This window comes from Phodopus roborovskii, unplaced genomic scaffold (genome assembly GCF_943737965.1).
Source record: "Phodopus roborovskii unplaced genomic scaffold, PHOROB, whole genome shotgun sequence".
Classification (NCBI taxonomy): domain Eukaryota; kingdom Metazoa; phylum Chordata; class Mammalia; order Rodentia; family Cricetidae; genus Phodopus; species Phodopus roborovskii.
This window is the reverse complement of record NW_026126517.1, coordinates 11635274-11651565: the sequence shown is the minus strand read 5'-3', so window position 1 is coordinate 11651565 and position 16292 is coordinate 11635274. Positions and strand designations below refer to the sequence as shown.

The 16292-nt window shown below is 43.8% G+C and overlaps 1 protein-coding gene across 1 annotated transcript in view; it reads left to right on the top strand.

Moving 5' to 3' along the window:
* The window catches only part of Fli1 (Fli-1 proto-oncogene, ETS transcription factor), a 117178-nt gene that overhangs the window by 87647 nt on the left and 13239 nt on the right, over positions 1–16292 (top strand). The gene's annotated exons all lie outside the window — the stretch shown is intronic.

Sequence of the window (16292 nt, the reverse complement as noted above, 5' to 3'; positions counted from 1 at the left end):
AAAATCTAAGAACTACAAGAGAAGCTTTGAAATAGCTCATAAAAACATCACGATGATATAATTTAAAGACATTGACCCTGAAAGAGAAGGGTATTGCTTTTAGAGAACAATGGATTCCGCTAACTTTCCAAGTTGACACTTGGGAGCTCTCTTGGTGAAGATAATGGAATGTGTGTCTGCCTTGTAAAGTTTAGTTTTGGGGTTTTCTTCTGAAATATTTTTAGCATTAATTCATGTTTAAAGTGGTGGCTTGAAGATTTGGTCTAGTATAGGTTGGTCTGTTCTAGTTTGGCTTGGTTTAATCAAACCATTCATTTGATTTCCTTTTATTTTGGTCAGAAAGAAGCTGTCTCAAAAAATGATTTTAGTGGACATCATAGTAGTATGTCTCAGAACCTTCATCAGTACGGGCTGAAGCTCAATAGAACTTGCCCAGAATGTGTGAGGCCTTGGGTTTGATCCAGCATCTCACACACACACACACACACACACACACACACACACACACACGGGAAGGGAGGACTCACTCATTTATTTATGACATTAATATTGTAGAATTGGACCAGATACTATCTGATTTTAATATTTAAATGAATAATTCATGATATCTGGTTAATTAATGGAGAATAGTTAAAGCAAATAATTATTAGAAACCAAAGAGAGTGCAAAGAAATCTTCTGATGGCGACAGAAGGAGTCCACAAACTTTTGCGTAAGGCTGGTGGGGAGATGGGAGTGTAACAGGCGTTTCTCTTCCTGGACACTCTCCCACCCTAGCTTTGGTTGACCTACACCTGTTACAAAATTGGACAGAGACAAAAAGGGTTCCACACTACTGCAGGCTAGTCTCTGGAAAGGTAACATTTGTTTCAAATTCTCCTGGAATAGGAAGGGAGCAGAGACCCAAACATCCCCAATCATCTCACTCAAGATCGCACCTTCAGTCATAGTTTATGATCTGATAAGGACCAGGACCTTTCGTGGAAGGGTTATACCATTCTGCTTTTAGGTGGTTTTGTTTTTCCTTCCTTCTCTATTACCCAACCTAGTCTTGTTTTGGCTACTGATTCCCCAAATCAGATACTTAATTCGTCATGAGAACTGGAGCTCTGCCTACTCGCTCTACAGCCTGATGATCTGTAACATGATGTTACACACACCTGCAGCAGAGAATATTTATTATCATGACACTGAGGTCTGGTCATTTGGCTTCATTACATCTGGGTCCTCAGACTCACGTCAGATGTAGAGTTGCAAGGAGGGCCAAGCACTAACTCTAGAGCTCTCCGTTTCTGAGGTGGCTGATGATGGAGCTACAACTTGCAGGTTTAGACAGAAAGAAGCAAAGTACAGTGAAGAGAGGGAGAAAGAGGAGAGCAAGGAGGAAAGAGAGAGGAGGGCAGTGAAAGAGAGGAGAGGAAGAAAGGGAAGAAGGGGGAAAGAAAGGCAAGCTTTTGAACTACCGAATTTGCATGCTGGTTCCATCAGAATAAACCAATGAGACTTTGGGCTAGATAAAACCAGTGGGCTACTGGTTCATACTGGGTTAAAATACAGGTTCAGGCTGAAAACCCCAGTTTAGAGACATTGAAAAGTGTTGCAAACCACTCCTTCCCTCTGAGAAGTCAGGCACAGCCCTCGACCCTCTGCTCTACCTGCCAGCCTCGCCCCTCCTCCACTGGCCCTTTTGTGTGGAGAGTGCATTTGTCTCCCTGCTGCCTCATTCAGGCTGCTTGCAGGAGCCGCCAGCTCCTACTGGGTAGCAAGCCTCTTCTGAAATGAATTGACCATAGCATCCAGGCGAACACTCCGGCTGCTCCATTCAGGTGGTGCTGGGCACTTATCTCCCAGCCTCGGCCCTGGCCTCTAGAGACGATTAAGCCTGTGCTTTGCAGGTGCATCTTTTGTCCCCAGTCAAGCTCTCCACTTAAGCGGCTGCCTTCCTCTTTCGAGGTAGTCTGGCTGAACAACCCAGCCTGCCACAAAACACAGTACATTAGCAATACAAAGCTAACCAATTCCCCCCTCCCTTCCACCCTCTCCCCACCTCACTGCCTCTCTTCTTCCCTAATAGCTATCTTTATTTTTTAAATATTAAATGGAAAAAGAAATAGAAGACATCAATGCCACCTTGGCTCCATCTTTTTTGAATAAGAGGCACGCATAGCACTCTAATCAGAGCTGGGTGTGTGCCCACGAGTGCCTCTGCTCCCTGCCCCGCAAAGGGCAGGTGCTGACTGGCATCAGGCACAAAGGAAAGAGGAGATGATGTCTGTCTCTGTGTCTTCATGGTACTTAGCAACCACAATGCTGTTTTGGTTCAGATCGACAAAATCGCTCTTCTAGCCCATCTTCTGCAAAACTGACAGCAGATATGGAAAGGTTGTTTCATGCAGAAAGTAAGGTGACATTTCAAAAAATAATTTCCACAGATCTTTGTGTGTGTTTTTTTAACACGTTGAGAGTCTTGGTTGAACCCAGATGGAGCTGTTGAGCATTTGCTACCTTTAGCTATCAAATTGAATGTACAAAACAAACAAACAAAAAACAAAAACCCAAGGACAAGAAGTTATTGTCACCCACTTCGGCAGGAGCCACATAGCTGTCACTTGTGTAGGATTTGGGAGTGCGTCGGGCATGTGCACTATTTTACTTCTGGGGTTTGCAGCTTTCTGTGAATCAGCTGTTATTGGAAAGAAAGGTGAGGCAGCGTGAAAGTGGTCCTCTGAATGGTTTTGTGACTCCGCGTGTAAAGCAAGGAAAATTTCCCTTCACTAAACGTCACTGGCATAGGAGAGAGTTGTGGTTGTTACTAGAGGCTGGGAAGGACAGGCTGGTGGGAACAGTGGTGCAGCTGGGACCAAAGAACAATTTCTAGAACACAGTGGGAAAACTGTGGTTGACAACAATTGATTCAGTATTTCAAAACAGCCAGTAGGAGAATTTTGGATATTACCAATGACAACAATTGTCTATGTGTGACAACATGTTTGAGGGTGTGTGCATGTATGCATGTGAACGCATGTACACATCTGTACACATGCATGTGGAGACTAGAGGCTGACGTCAGGTGTTTCTCTTGGTTGCTTTCCACTCTAATTTTTTGAGGCAGAGTCTCTTTCTGAACCTGGAACTCATATTCAGCTATGCTGTCTGCCCAATGAACTCCAGAATTCCTCCTACCTCTATCTACTCAACTGTGGGATCATAGACCCACACTGCGGTAGAAATGGGTGCCAGGGATCCAAATTTGGATCTCCATGATTGATCCATGGGCACTTTACCATGAGAGCCATCTCCCAAATCCCAGGGAGATTGTGAAGTGACAGAAACACCAATGTCTTTGATTGTCACACATTGCATATATGCTTTGTAATAGTATGTATACATGAACATTGTTATTTGTAAAATCTTAAAATATGTATAATTTAGTGGCCCTCATTGCCAAAGTTCCTTCTCAAAAATACAGTGTTTCCCTTCGAGCTATCTTCTCCTAAATATAACTTGGTGCAGAAATTCCAATTTTTTCAGCATTTCTTTCTGTCCCTGTAGTTTTTCACTGCTGCCTCCAGCTACATCCCTATTCTCTTTCCAGAAACGTATCCCTACACAGCCTCCACTTGGCCATACCCCTGGGTCTTGATGTACAGAGAGCCCCTGGTAGAGTTTGTAAAACACTGCTGTCCTAGGACAAGTCCTCTATGACTTGACTTCCCTCTCTGGAGCACTCTGGAGCCCTGGGAGTCACTGGATGGAAATGAGGGCTGCCTGCCAGAGGCTGCAGGCAGAGAGAAGGACTTGGGTTGACTAGGGGTAGAAAAGCACCAGGGATAGAAGCTGGTGACAACGTCACTGCCTTTGAGTGCTCAGTGTGCCGCTGAGAGTTAGACACTTGGAAGTGGTTCAAATGGTAAATTTTATTTTAAAAACATAAATGTAAAATTCAAAACAAATACTGATGCACAGGCCCAAATAGAATGGATTCATTCTGTCTCTACTGAGTGTGCCTACAAGGCCTTGGGAATTATTTTTCCTTAAGTTCACCAGACTTCTCCTAATCTGCTACCTAGCTTGACAAGCCCTGCTTCGTAGTACAGAGGGAGAGTGACCAGCACACCTCAAGACCACTCCAGGTCTTTCTGGCTCCTTCTGACCTTGCCTGTCCAGGTCATCCTAAACAAAGACCTGTGGACATACTGATTGTAAGCATTGGTGAGTGAAAGGACTATCGCCGTTGATAACATCATTAATTACTGTTATTGACAATTGGGTATGAGTATAGCATTGCACATCCCAGAACCTTGTTTCTGTGTCCCCATTTGGCCCTCTAAGGAAAGATCAGGTATTGCTAACCTGAATTCCTGAATTTATGGGAGAACAATGGAGATCTAGAAGCTAAGCTTGACTCCTCTCTCTTCTTCCCAGCCCCGCATGCTGCAATCCAGAGTGTGACTGCAGATGCTGGGTTGTAGGTCAAGGTCCCAGCTCCCAGATCCTCTTTGCCCTTCTGTCAGATGACCCTCTGCCCTTTGCCCACCATCCCCACAACCACCAAGAGGGAGCCACTCTCTTCAGAGTTCCTCTGCATGCCTAAGGCCCTTGTTTCCTTAGCCCTAGTCCTGCATATTGAGCTCCTTGTTTATTAACTCCTGGAACTCATAACTACCAAGAGCTGGTGGAGTGCTGAGCTTCTAGCCCCCACCTGGAGCCTTTGAGCCCTGATGCCAAATGTAAAAACTGAAAACCGCTGCCCTAACTGCCAAGGGTGGATGCTCTGCAGAAGCTCCATTGCTGGCAGTTACCTTGACTGATGGATAAAACGTCTGTCCCCTTACTTGCCAAGGATTGAGAATAGGGGAACTAAATCACCTCTGTGTCCCATATGCAGAATGCCCGACTAGCATTTATGGACCATGCTATTCTTAAGAGAGTTTCTCCTCTCAAGAATAACAAGGACAAGGGCCAAGCATGGAAGAGCAATCCTTCTCTGTGGTCTTTGATTATTTACCAAACGTTTTCACATCCGTTATCCATTTGTGCCTCCACACCATCACCATGAGACCACAGGTCTGTTACCTTTTTGTCCCCATCTGCAGATAAGGGCAATAAGGCCAAGGGGTCACAGCATTCCTTAGATGATGTCCGTGTTTGGAGACAGAACAGGACTCAACCTAGCATAGGTTTTCTTTGTTCCCTTCGAGGCTGCTTCCCACATTTTAATCTCAACATCTTAAGCATTCATTGACTGATATCTTCTACTTACCTAAGATAGATACTACCTCTTATTACAGTGTCATGGTAATGAAACTGCAGTGTGATCATGGGCATCAGTTTGCTTTTTCTGTCTCAGTGTAGTGTTTGTGATCCTGTTACAATACCCAGTAGAAACAACACAACAGGAAAGGATAGAGACACTGTGGTTTTGGAGAGAGTTCAGTGCATCATGGGGAGTGGGAGTGTGTTTTGACGATGAGGATAACATGTGGTAGTGGTGGACCAGGAGTCCGGGAGACCAAGAGCTAGACAGCAATCAAGAGTTAAGCTATACCCTTCAATGGTTGATGGCTAGTGACCCACTTCCTCCAACCAGTCTCTATCTCTTAAAGATTCCACAAAATTGTGCCACCCACTGGGTAGCAAGCATCCAAAACATGAGCCTGTGGAAGACATTTCCGATTAAGCCATAACACTCCATTTCCTCGTGTATAAAATGAGGGTAATTGCCATACACTGGTGAGTCAGCATGGTGTCTGACATGCCAAAAAAATGCTTGATAAAATTATATTAATAACTGTACATTATTATGATTTATGACAGAAATTATAATAGTAATTAACATTATTGCTGGGGAAATAGTCCAATACATTTGAGGGTTACCAGCTGCTAATGATGTGAAGATATAATGGGTTGTGTAACACTGTGCAGTACACTCTACCATAGCCAAGACAGTCAAGTTCCTCAAAAACTTTGTAGGGAGAGATCCCTATGAAATGCCAAGAAATGCCATAAAACCACATTCACAAATGCAAAGTCATTTGTCACATTCAAGATCTCTGAGGGTAAGAATGGGATCAAAACTTAGTAAGTGCTACAGATGAAAATCTACTGGATAGCTTGTATATGACAAGAAACCAGAGGCCATAAAATGTGTGGGCCCAACCAGAGTCACTCACTAGCTTGGAAAAGTCCATGACCAGAAACACTTCTGACCACAAGCATTTTGTAATTCAACCTGTATAAAACTATAACTTTTTCTTATTTTGAATGTTTTAATGTATGGTATGGGTGTTTACACATGCCATAGCTCAATTGTAGAGGTCAGAGACAACCCATATAGAGTAAGCTCCTTCTGCCATGTAAGTTCTAGGATTTGAACTCCGGTCTTCAGGCTTAGCAGCAAGTACTTTTACCCACTGAGCCATCTCACTGGCCCTGTATATTCATGCAAATGATGCAGATGGTCAGTACCTTAGTGAGGAGTGGACTCAAAATCTGTGATCTATCCTCTCCTCTCACAGTCATCCATTGGTTCCTTCACTTTTGGGGGATTTGCTCCATACACTACATCTTCCTGAATGCTGGAAATATAATAGCCAAGAGATGCCAATCAAACAGACTTAGAGGTGAACAATATGGCCGCAGAAGGTCTTCCTGCTTCCCCCTGCACACAGCCTCCCCATTGGTGCTCTGGATGTTATCATTTAAGAGGTTGTGGCAGAATGAAGAGGCCTCTGGGATAGCTGGAGATAGATATAGAGTAAAGGAGGAATGAGTCTGAAGTATGTGTGCATGCACTGTCACGGGGCCCCTGTGTGTTCTAGGTTGTATTTTTTAAAAGGTAAGGCCCTAAACAAATTAACAAAGTGTCAGTGGGTGACATGTGCAAGGGAAGACCCCTTGGGTATGTCTCTGGCAGTGGCTTCCACAGACCTGGGAGACAGTGTGCTTAAGCTCAGTTTTGGAGCCAGGAATTTGCCTCAGAATTCTCAGGCCCAGGGGTAGTGTGGTGGAGCTGAACTGAGACTGGTTATGGGTAATTGTTCAGGCAAAGTAAATTAGGGCCCTGGGGCAGGCTTCATTCGACTTTTCTCTTTCTCTATGACTTTAAAGATGCAGAGAAAGTTTGTATGGGTGGGAGAAAATCCAAATGAGTAGAGAGTCTTTGTTCCTCACACATGTTCAGTGGATGAGGGTGATGTGATACCCAGCTCAGCACTCAGATGATGAGTTTATGAGTGGGGAGGGCAAATGAGCCAGGAGGGACATGAGCTATGGTATGTGAGTGTGTGTGCATGTTCGTGTGTGTGCACTGGTGTGTGTGTGTGTGTGTGTGTGTGTGTGTGTGTGTGTGCTGGGGTATGTGCTGGTGTGTATGTGTGCTGGTTTGTGTGTCTGTGTGTGTGTCTGTGTGTGCTGGCATGTGTGTGTTTCTGTGTGTGTATGTGTGCTGGCATGTGTGTGTGTCTCTGTGTGTGTGTATGTGCTGGGGTATGTGCTGGTGTGTGTATATGTGCTGGGTGTATATGTGCTGGTGTGTGTGTGTGTGCATGTCTGTGGGTGTGTGCTGGTGTGTGTGTATGTGTATGTGTGCTGGTTTGTGTGTCTGTGTGTGTGTGTGTGCTGGCGTGTGTGTGTGTCTGTGTGTGTGTAGTGTGTGTGTGTGTGCTGGGTTTTGTGTGTGTGTGTGTGTGTGTGTGCTGGTGTGTGTGTGTGTATGCTGGGTTTTGTGTGTGTGTGTGCTGTGTGTGTGTGCTGTGTGTGTGTGCTGATGTGTCTGTGTGTGGTGTGTGTGTGTGCTGGTGTGTGTGTGTCTGTGTGTCTGTGTCTGTGTATGCATGGTATGCAGATGTGTATTTTCCAGATATTTCTGTGCTCCAGAGGCAAGATTTGTGACACGGGTATTATGGATAAACGGTAGCTTTCTCTAGTTTTTGTTTTGTTTTTTTTTTTTTTTTTTTTTAATTGTTTTCTTTGAGATTCCAGGGTTGAATGTTTCCTAACCTTCTTTCAGAGATGTGTTGGCTTTTTATTTTGTTTTTATTTATTTATTTATTTATTGTGAGAGACAGAGAGAGAAAGAGAGAGAGAGACTACAAACAAAGAATCGTTGTCTCTAAGCCCTGGCAGGCAGGAAACCCCCATCTCAGGGGAGTTGAGCCAGCCAGCCCAGCCCTGGAGTCAGACTCCAACTCTCTGAATTCAATTTGACAGCTTGTCTGGGACACTTTCTAAGTAACCATTATCCTTCCTTTCTCTAAGTAAAAGAACCGTTATTCCCTTCCATGGGTGTGCTGTGTGCTCTGTTATTGCACACGTGTGGTCATATGGTGACGAGCACACAGTCTTTCAGAATTACTGGAAACAGTTTGCATGTTTCCTAAGAAAAGTGTAAATTTGTTCCAGGCTAATGAGCAAAAAATTTGAAGTTTTAACCCCTGCACTGTGATAAGTAGGTATATTTGGGCTGGGGGGTGGGAGGCTTTGGTCCTGGTGTTGGGGAATGTCCACATTATTCTTGTGTGGATTTCTTTTGTCTCACACACACACACACACACACACACACACACACACACACACAGTGCCCGCACTGACCACGGTCCTCAGCATGTTTGAGTGGGTATCTCACTATCCCTCTCACTGAGGAAGGGACTCATATGCATAGTCACATCAGCCTCCAGCTGCAGGCTGACACATGAGAGGTGACTGCCTAGCACTCAGAGGAATTCTGCAGTCCCTGGAAGCAAGTCCATGCTGGGTCGTTTGGAACTTTGACATTGTATTGCAAGGAACTGTGTAGCCTCCCCAACTTACCTCACCCACACCCAGGTGTGGTACCTACGTGTACCTTCAGAGGCCCAGGCCTCATGGCCTTATCTGGTTCTAGTCTCCTCTGCCTCCTTTTCAAGGTGTTTTGTTTGTATCCACTCTTTTTCCAATTTAGTATTCAACAGAGTCCAGAGGATAGATAGTCCTCTCACATAACTATAGCATGCTGGAGTTGGGAGATCAGTTGTTTGATTTTGCCTCCTGTGAGAACTGGAAGATGTACCCTCTTCTCTCCCTCTCCCCCTCCTCCTCTCCTCTCTCCTTCTCCCCTCTCCCCTCTCCTTCTCTCCCCACTTTCCTCCCCTCCTCTCCTCTCACCTAGCCTTGATTTCCATTTCATGCGATCCACTCTGAAGCTATGATTGGTCCCATCCTAATGTAACAAGGGAGGAAGTCTCAATGTCCATGCTAAGGGACCAGTGGTCTTTCATGTTTTGGGCCCAGATGCTACACATTACCAGCTAATCTCCCTCCAAGCATGGCCCTCAGTCTGTGCTCACGCAGAAGAGTGGCCCTCCAGGAAAAATGCTTTTCTGTTTCCCCCACAACTTTGCTGTTTCTATCTTTACTTATATCCTCCCCTTTATAACAATTATAACATATATTTATCAAGCACCTTCTTGTGCAGCAATTTTTCTATGTCATAAAACTTTATTAACTTAGTACTGCCATTGTTCCAATTTTATATACAAGAAGCCCAAATCGCCATGCTGGTTTGAAGCGAGGCAGATCTGCTCTCACTGCTGCACCCCACCCCCCCCAGCCAGGGTAGAGGACAGGTTTTGAGTTTTCTTTTTGTATTTCCATTCAACTATGTCTCAGTTACTATTAGTGCTGTGATAAAATGCCTTGACAAAAGCAACTTGAGGAAGAAAGGGTTTCTTCAGGCTCACAGTTTAGTATCATTATAGGGGGAGGATCCTGGAGTTAGGAGCTTGAAAGCAGTTGGTCACGATGCTTCCCCAGTCAAGAAGTAGAGAACAGTGCTTGCTCTGCTCACCTACTTTCTCTTTTTAGTCCAGTGCAGGATCCCAGCCTAGGGAATGATGCCACCAATTCCATTGCAATTAACTTAATCAGGGCAGCTCCTCACAGGTCTGGCCTGGGATGCCTCCTTGATCTTGCCAACTTGACATTATTAATCATCACAGAATGCCACAAGACCCATTCCCTTCAGGAATGTTGTGTACTTGTTAAAACCACATGACTTTACTGATTCTTGCAGTGGTACAAAAGTTCAAGAGGCATATTAGTTTGTTTCACAAATCTTTCCATAGCTTAGTGGTAGGTCCTTAGATGCTCCCATTGTTTCTGCAGGGCTGTCCCCATTCTACTCTCGCCTTAACAGGCCACACTCTATAACTTACATGGTGATATATATAGCCTTTTGAACGTGATATTATACTTAAGAGAAATGAAAAAACAATGAGCTTTGATAAAAGATGTATTATACTGAGTAACATTATTACCAAGCATTACAATCAAATTTAGTCTGAAAAATGAGAGTGGGACATGGTCAGTAGTCCAGGAAGTCAGGTTGTAACATTCTCCTTGGATGAGATGCACATCAACAGGACCTGCCAGGATGCTCCTTACCTAAGCTCCCTCCATACATTTGAGCTTGCCTGTATTAGGGGCCAAAGGAAGGAAGCTGGAGCTGAGTAGTGGGTCAGAATTGAGGGTCCCATTGTTTCCTAAGTCTGTGCCTGATTCACCCTCACCTTAACAGCCCATACTTCATTCCTACACTTAGTGACGACTTTAGCTTCTTGGTTTATAACACAAAGCTTACCTCTTATCGCCAGGTCAGGAGACCCTACCCCCCTCAGACCATTCCTGGCTCCTCAGAGGTTCTCATTTAGATCGGCCCACCTTCCTGCACCTGTCTTTGCCTGTATGCCTTTCAGAACTGCTCTTAGATGCATTCTGGAGAAATAAAGGAGGCTGCAGGTACCCATGTGTCCTGCAATGCTAACAGTGATGACAAGGAATGCATCATTCCTGTAAACACTTGAAGATGGAGGCCAAAGGTACAAGGCTGTGGGGGAATTATTTATGGGTAACGACATCCTGGGTAGGTTCCCAACCTGACTCCTGTTCCTCCCACACTGGCAGGCAGGGACCTCTTAACTTTGGTCATTTATGGCTAAAGGTCCACCCCAGACACAAATTTGCTAATGGCAATTCACACTTGCTAAGTGGACTTTGGCCTTTCTGAATTCATCTCTAGCCTGGCTGTTCTTTTATTAGTCCTGCCATTTCTATCAAGTTTCTCTTTGACTTAGAGATCTGTCTCACTGCACACAATGAAGCTAAAAGACAGAATGAAATTGATCTTAGTTGATTAACACCTTTACAACGTGGTCTGGTTTATGATGGGAACTAAAACTGGCCCCATTGACTGTTTGAAGGAGAAGGGTCTCAAGTTAATTGGCAAGAAAAGGAAGATTGTCTACAAGTGTTGTTGATGTCCACTGGTGGCTCTCTCAACATTTAATAGTCTGAGGCAGTTACTTGTTTTGCCCAATATATCAATTTAGATATCCCAGGACAGGAGGCTTGTTTAGGAGCAGTGGCCACTGGAGAGTGCAGCTAGCCTTTCATATCCAGGGCCTCCACATTGACAACTTCAACCAACCACTGGTAGATAAAAGTAAATCCTATTGAACAAATGAGTTTCTTGTCATTTCCTAAATAACATAGGATAGCAATGATTTATATTGTGTTTGATATTAAAAGTGATCTTAGATACTCCCCCAGTGGTGCAATGAGTTATTGAGCCTTACTTATACAGCAGTATTTATGCATGGAAGTGATCCCCCAGTTATGAGGCAGTATAAGTGATCCAGAAATGACTGGCAATCTACGGGAGGATGGGCATGGGTTCGACCGTAGTATTGCATCATCTTATAAAGAATTTGTGGGCAGGAGAGATGGTTCAGCCATTAAAGGCTAGGCTCACAACCAAAATAAAGAATTTGAACATTTGAAACCAGTCACCCTCAGATACAAAGGAAAGACCACACTTAACAAAAACCTTAATTTTTCCCATGCTTCTTTCTATCATCTATCTATCTATCTACCTACCTACCTATCTACCTACCTACCTATCTACTTACAGAAAGGTATAGATCTGTCTCTCTCTATAGAAACACAGAGAAGCTCCTCTTGAGCAAGAAGAACAAAGTGAGTCTTCTAGTTAACATACTGTGCACTAAATAGTATCACTTATTATTTTCACATGAAGATTTTTCCTGAGCACATTGATAGATTTAACAACTCCCTCTCTTCAGAGAAGCCTCAATGCAAGGTCACAAAGAGCTCATTTCTCCCAAAGGATCCCCACATAGAAGAAGATAAAGTCTTTGAGGAAGAAATTCTGGGGCTAGAATAGGAGTGTAAGAGGCTTCCCCCCCCCTCTCTCTTGAGGCTCAGTAGGTCCCATGAGTGAAGACTGAAAGGCTTCTTCTGTCCTTTGGTGCTGTTTGGATTCCTGTCAGGCAGAAACTAAAGAGAGAATAATAACACTAAGTAAGATAATTACTTACATGTCAAAATCCAACAAACCTTCAAAGCCCAAATCAATCATACCTGGATCAGAGTGTGTTTACCTTACTTGTACACACTGAGTCTCTTCTCTGAGCCCCACATCCACAAGCTATTTCTGGACCTAATTACAGATTACTTTGTCATCTTTAATTGCAAGTTTTGTCTAGTATCCTTTCCTCCCACCCTGTAGATTGTCAGTAAATAACATTGACAATTGATGGATTCACTGGGAAAGAAAAATCTAATCTTTTTCAATTGAGTTAAATATTTACTCAGTCATACTCCACTAAAGAAAGAACCAGAAGAAATTAGCTTAGTTAGCACAAGAAAAATTAATTCCTTATCTCCCTTGAATAAAACCCGCAAAAGAGGAATTTGGGGAAATGGCTTACTGAGTGCTACACAAACATGAGAACCCAAGTTCAGGTCCCAAGTACTCACATTAAAAATAAATAAATAGTACGTAAAAAAAAAAAAAAAAAAAAACAAGGCAAGGTGGCACACATCTGTAATTCTAACCTGGAAATAAAGACAGCTGGAACCTGAGGGCTCACTGGGCAGCCAGTCACTGGCCAAAATGGTGAATCTCAGCTTCAGTGAAGGATCTTGTCTCAAAATACTACTAATAACATGGAGAACAGTAGAGGCATATGCTCACAGCCTTTCTCTGGCCTCCACACATTGCTACCAAGGTAAATTAACTAGCCTATACACATGCACACATACGAATACCCTAAAGCACTGACAGGAAAGATTAACTAGAATTTCATAGGACCCTCTGGAGTATGTGAAGCATTTTTATATACATGACCTCATCTCTTCTCCAACAACCTTTGTAAGGGTTAAAAATACTGTTACCTCTTACAAAGTCTGAAATTTACAAATAACCAATTGTTTCCCACAAGAACACACCTTTCATGAGAGGTGATGTCACTCTCCAGGGTTCACAAAGCAAGTGACTGATGAGATGGGAAGTGGAATAGAGTTGAAACCTCCAAATCCTGAGTTCTTTCCTTTGCAATGAATGATTGTATCCCCAAAAACATCTCTAAAGCATTAAGTGACACCCCAACACAGTCCAGTGCTTGGTAAGATTCAGTTATCATTCTTCCAAAGAGAAAAAAAACTTCTTGGTATAATCTTGAAAGATCTTTGAACCTAAAAAGCTTTGGCTTGTCTATGTAGTTATTCACCAGTCCTGCTCAATAGCCTAGATCAGCTTGAAGAAAGTCAGTTTTGATACTCTGAGTCATATTTTCAATTTCTTTTAAAATTCTTACATGGCTACATAGGATGTCTCCCAGCTTTGGACCTTGAGTCCTATGCTCATTTGCATGTCTGGCTTAGATCATGTCTGGGGTCCCTTGAAGTCTGAAACAGAGTCTCCCATTCTGTGATAGAGTGGGGCCACATTCTGTCACCAAAACTGGGGTCATTTTCTCAAACTTAAGATTCCATGTTCTCACCTGCCAGGCCAGAGCAAAGCAATGCAGTTTGCTTTAGTTTGACTTCACCTCTCCACTTCCCCTAGGATGACTCCAAAGATAATCCTTCCCTGGAAACCATTTTTAGCTCTTTAGCTCTCTGTCAAAAGGTCAGTCTCAGGAAATGTTGAATAGTCATCTTCAGTTATAAACTGGGGAATGGGCCAGATTCTGAATAAGCAGAAATCAGCTGGCTGTTTAACTACCGGGCCTACTCACCCCTTTCTGTCCCTCATCCAACAGTGAAAGATCCCATAGAGCTTCTAAATGTTACTGTCCTCCAACATCAAGCAGCTCACAATAAATGTGAACTCACAGAACAGAACTGACTTTCCTGCTAGTCTTTGCTCTCAACGTAGGACAATTCAAGTGCTTGTGCGAAGGAAACTATGGTGCTACAAAAAGCTCTATTTTAATCATGTTAGACGGTGCAAATCTTTGCTCAAATTATAGGTTTTCAATGAGGCCCTCATCCCCCGCCCTGCCTGCTCCCTCTCCTGGCTCGCTTTGCCCCCTCACACTCAGCACCTTCCAATCTACTGCACAGTTTACTATTTGTTTTGAATTAAGCTCCACAGAGGGAGGGTGTTTGCCTAGCCAGTGTTGTATTCTAGGCACATAAATGTGTCTGGCAACAGAACAGGCATTCAATAAAACTTTGTTGAATGAATGGCTATGTAGTGGGATGTGTCTGCTAAATCCAATAGGCTAGTACAGGGGTGGAGCAGGTGACTTAAGAGCCAGTCCCTCTGCTGAGATAATCACCTAGCCATCAAGGTGTCATACTTAAGAATTACACTGAACGGTTGAGCACACAACAGTAAACTCAAAACAAGTGAGTTGGAAGGAAGGTATGCAAATTTGAATGTGAGACAGATAGAGGATTCAATGCCCATGGCAAAGGAGGGTATCTTGTGGGCAGAGTGACCTCTCTATTTGCAGGGCCACAGGGCCAAACATAAATAACACTTCATTACCTAAGTGAGCTGTTATGTTTTCCTTTTTCCTAGCTAGAATCCTCTTAATCCTGAGATCCATCTGACCACAGAAGTATGCGGTTTAGTTGTGTCTACACAACTAGTGTGGAGGGGAATTTTGGCAAACACCCAATTCATCTAGTTGGTCTGAATTCCTTTTCCACATGCGTCCCCGAGCCCCACTTTTAGTCCTTATCAAAATAAACAGGCCTTCAGACATCTGTGCCATTTGGACAGAAAGCCCATGGGGCAGACAGAGAGAAGGACTCAAGCTCTGCAGGGTGCCTTGCAGGATGCTGATAAGACTGTACTTTCTTACATTGTCAAAATTTTCATATTTTAAAGCCACCATTTCTTTCCAGCACTTTCATCATGTGTCTTCGTTTTCTCTGCACATAGAATATCTTAAACACTACCTCCATTGTGCTCTATGCCGTGGAGCTGGTCCTGAGGCTGAGGGTTTGTTTGGATTCCAGGACAAGAACTTTGAGAAAGGGAAATATGAGCCAGGATGTTTTCTCTTGCATCTATGAGTTCCAACCTAGAGCAAAGGCTGCCCTTTTTAACTCCCTCTTCCTTCAGTCCTGGGGGATGGGGATGCAAAGAACTCTTCTGTAGCTATGTAGAACAAAAACGCCCCTGGAGGGAAAGCTGGGTGAGCCTTAGAGAATGAGTTAAGTGAGATAGATACTGACCATGAGCCTCGGGATCTGTCAATCAGGACCTGAGCGGTTCACAGTCATGAAAGAAGCAGAAACCATAGTTCATCTCTGCCTTCTGTGATCATGTTTCTCAAACCAGGGTTCCAACTGATCCATCTCTTCCTTTGGAAGAAACTCACATCATGTAATCACTGTCCAAGGGCACAGGGTAGAGCTGGCCCATTGGGGCTCCTGGGCTTCTCTTCCTTGTCAAGGCATTCCTGAATGAGCATTGTGACCTCCTTTGACTGTAGAGGTAAAGGCAAAATGGAGCAGACTATGTGTATACCATGTACATTTTAAAATTCCCATTTATGGAAAACACAGTTGATCCTCATAGCATGGCCAAAGGACTCAGATGAATAGGAAGAGAGATGCAATTAGACACCAGCTGATCCCAAGATCATGTACAGCCTCTGAAATCACCATGAGACTAGCAAGAAAAGGCATCCCGAGGACAGAGCCCTAAACTGTGTTTGAACTGCCCAATTACTGGGTTGATGACCTTTGCCTTGGATTTAAAGTAGGATTCCGGCCAGAAGTAGGTCAGATAAGAGCAGGTCAGGACTGATGTGAATAGGGGCATCATAGAGAAGAGTGCAGATGAGATGCTGCTACTGAGTTGTGAACCAGAGATCCATGAAGCAGAGTTGGCTTTTGCAGAAATAATTCAGCCCAAAGAGCCCAAAGATAGAACCTACTACTAGAAGCACAAAACCTCAGACAGAGAATCAGCTGAGAAGGTCATGTAGGCAC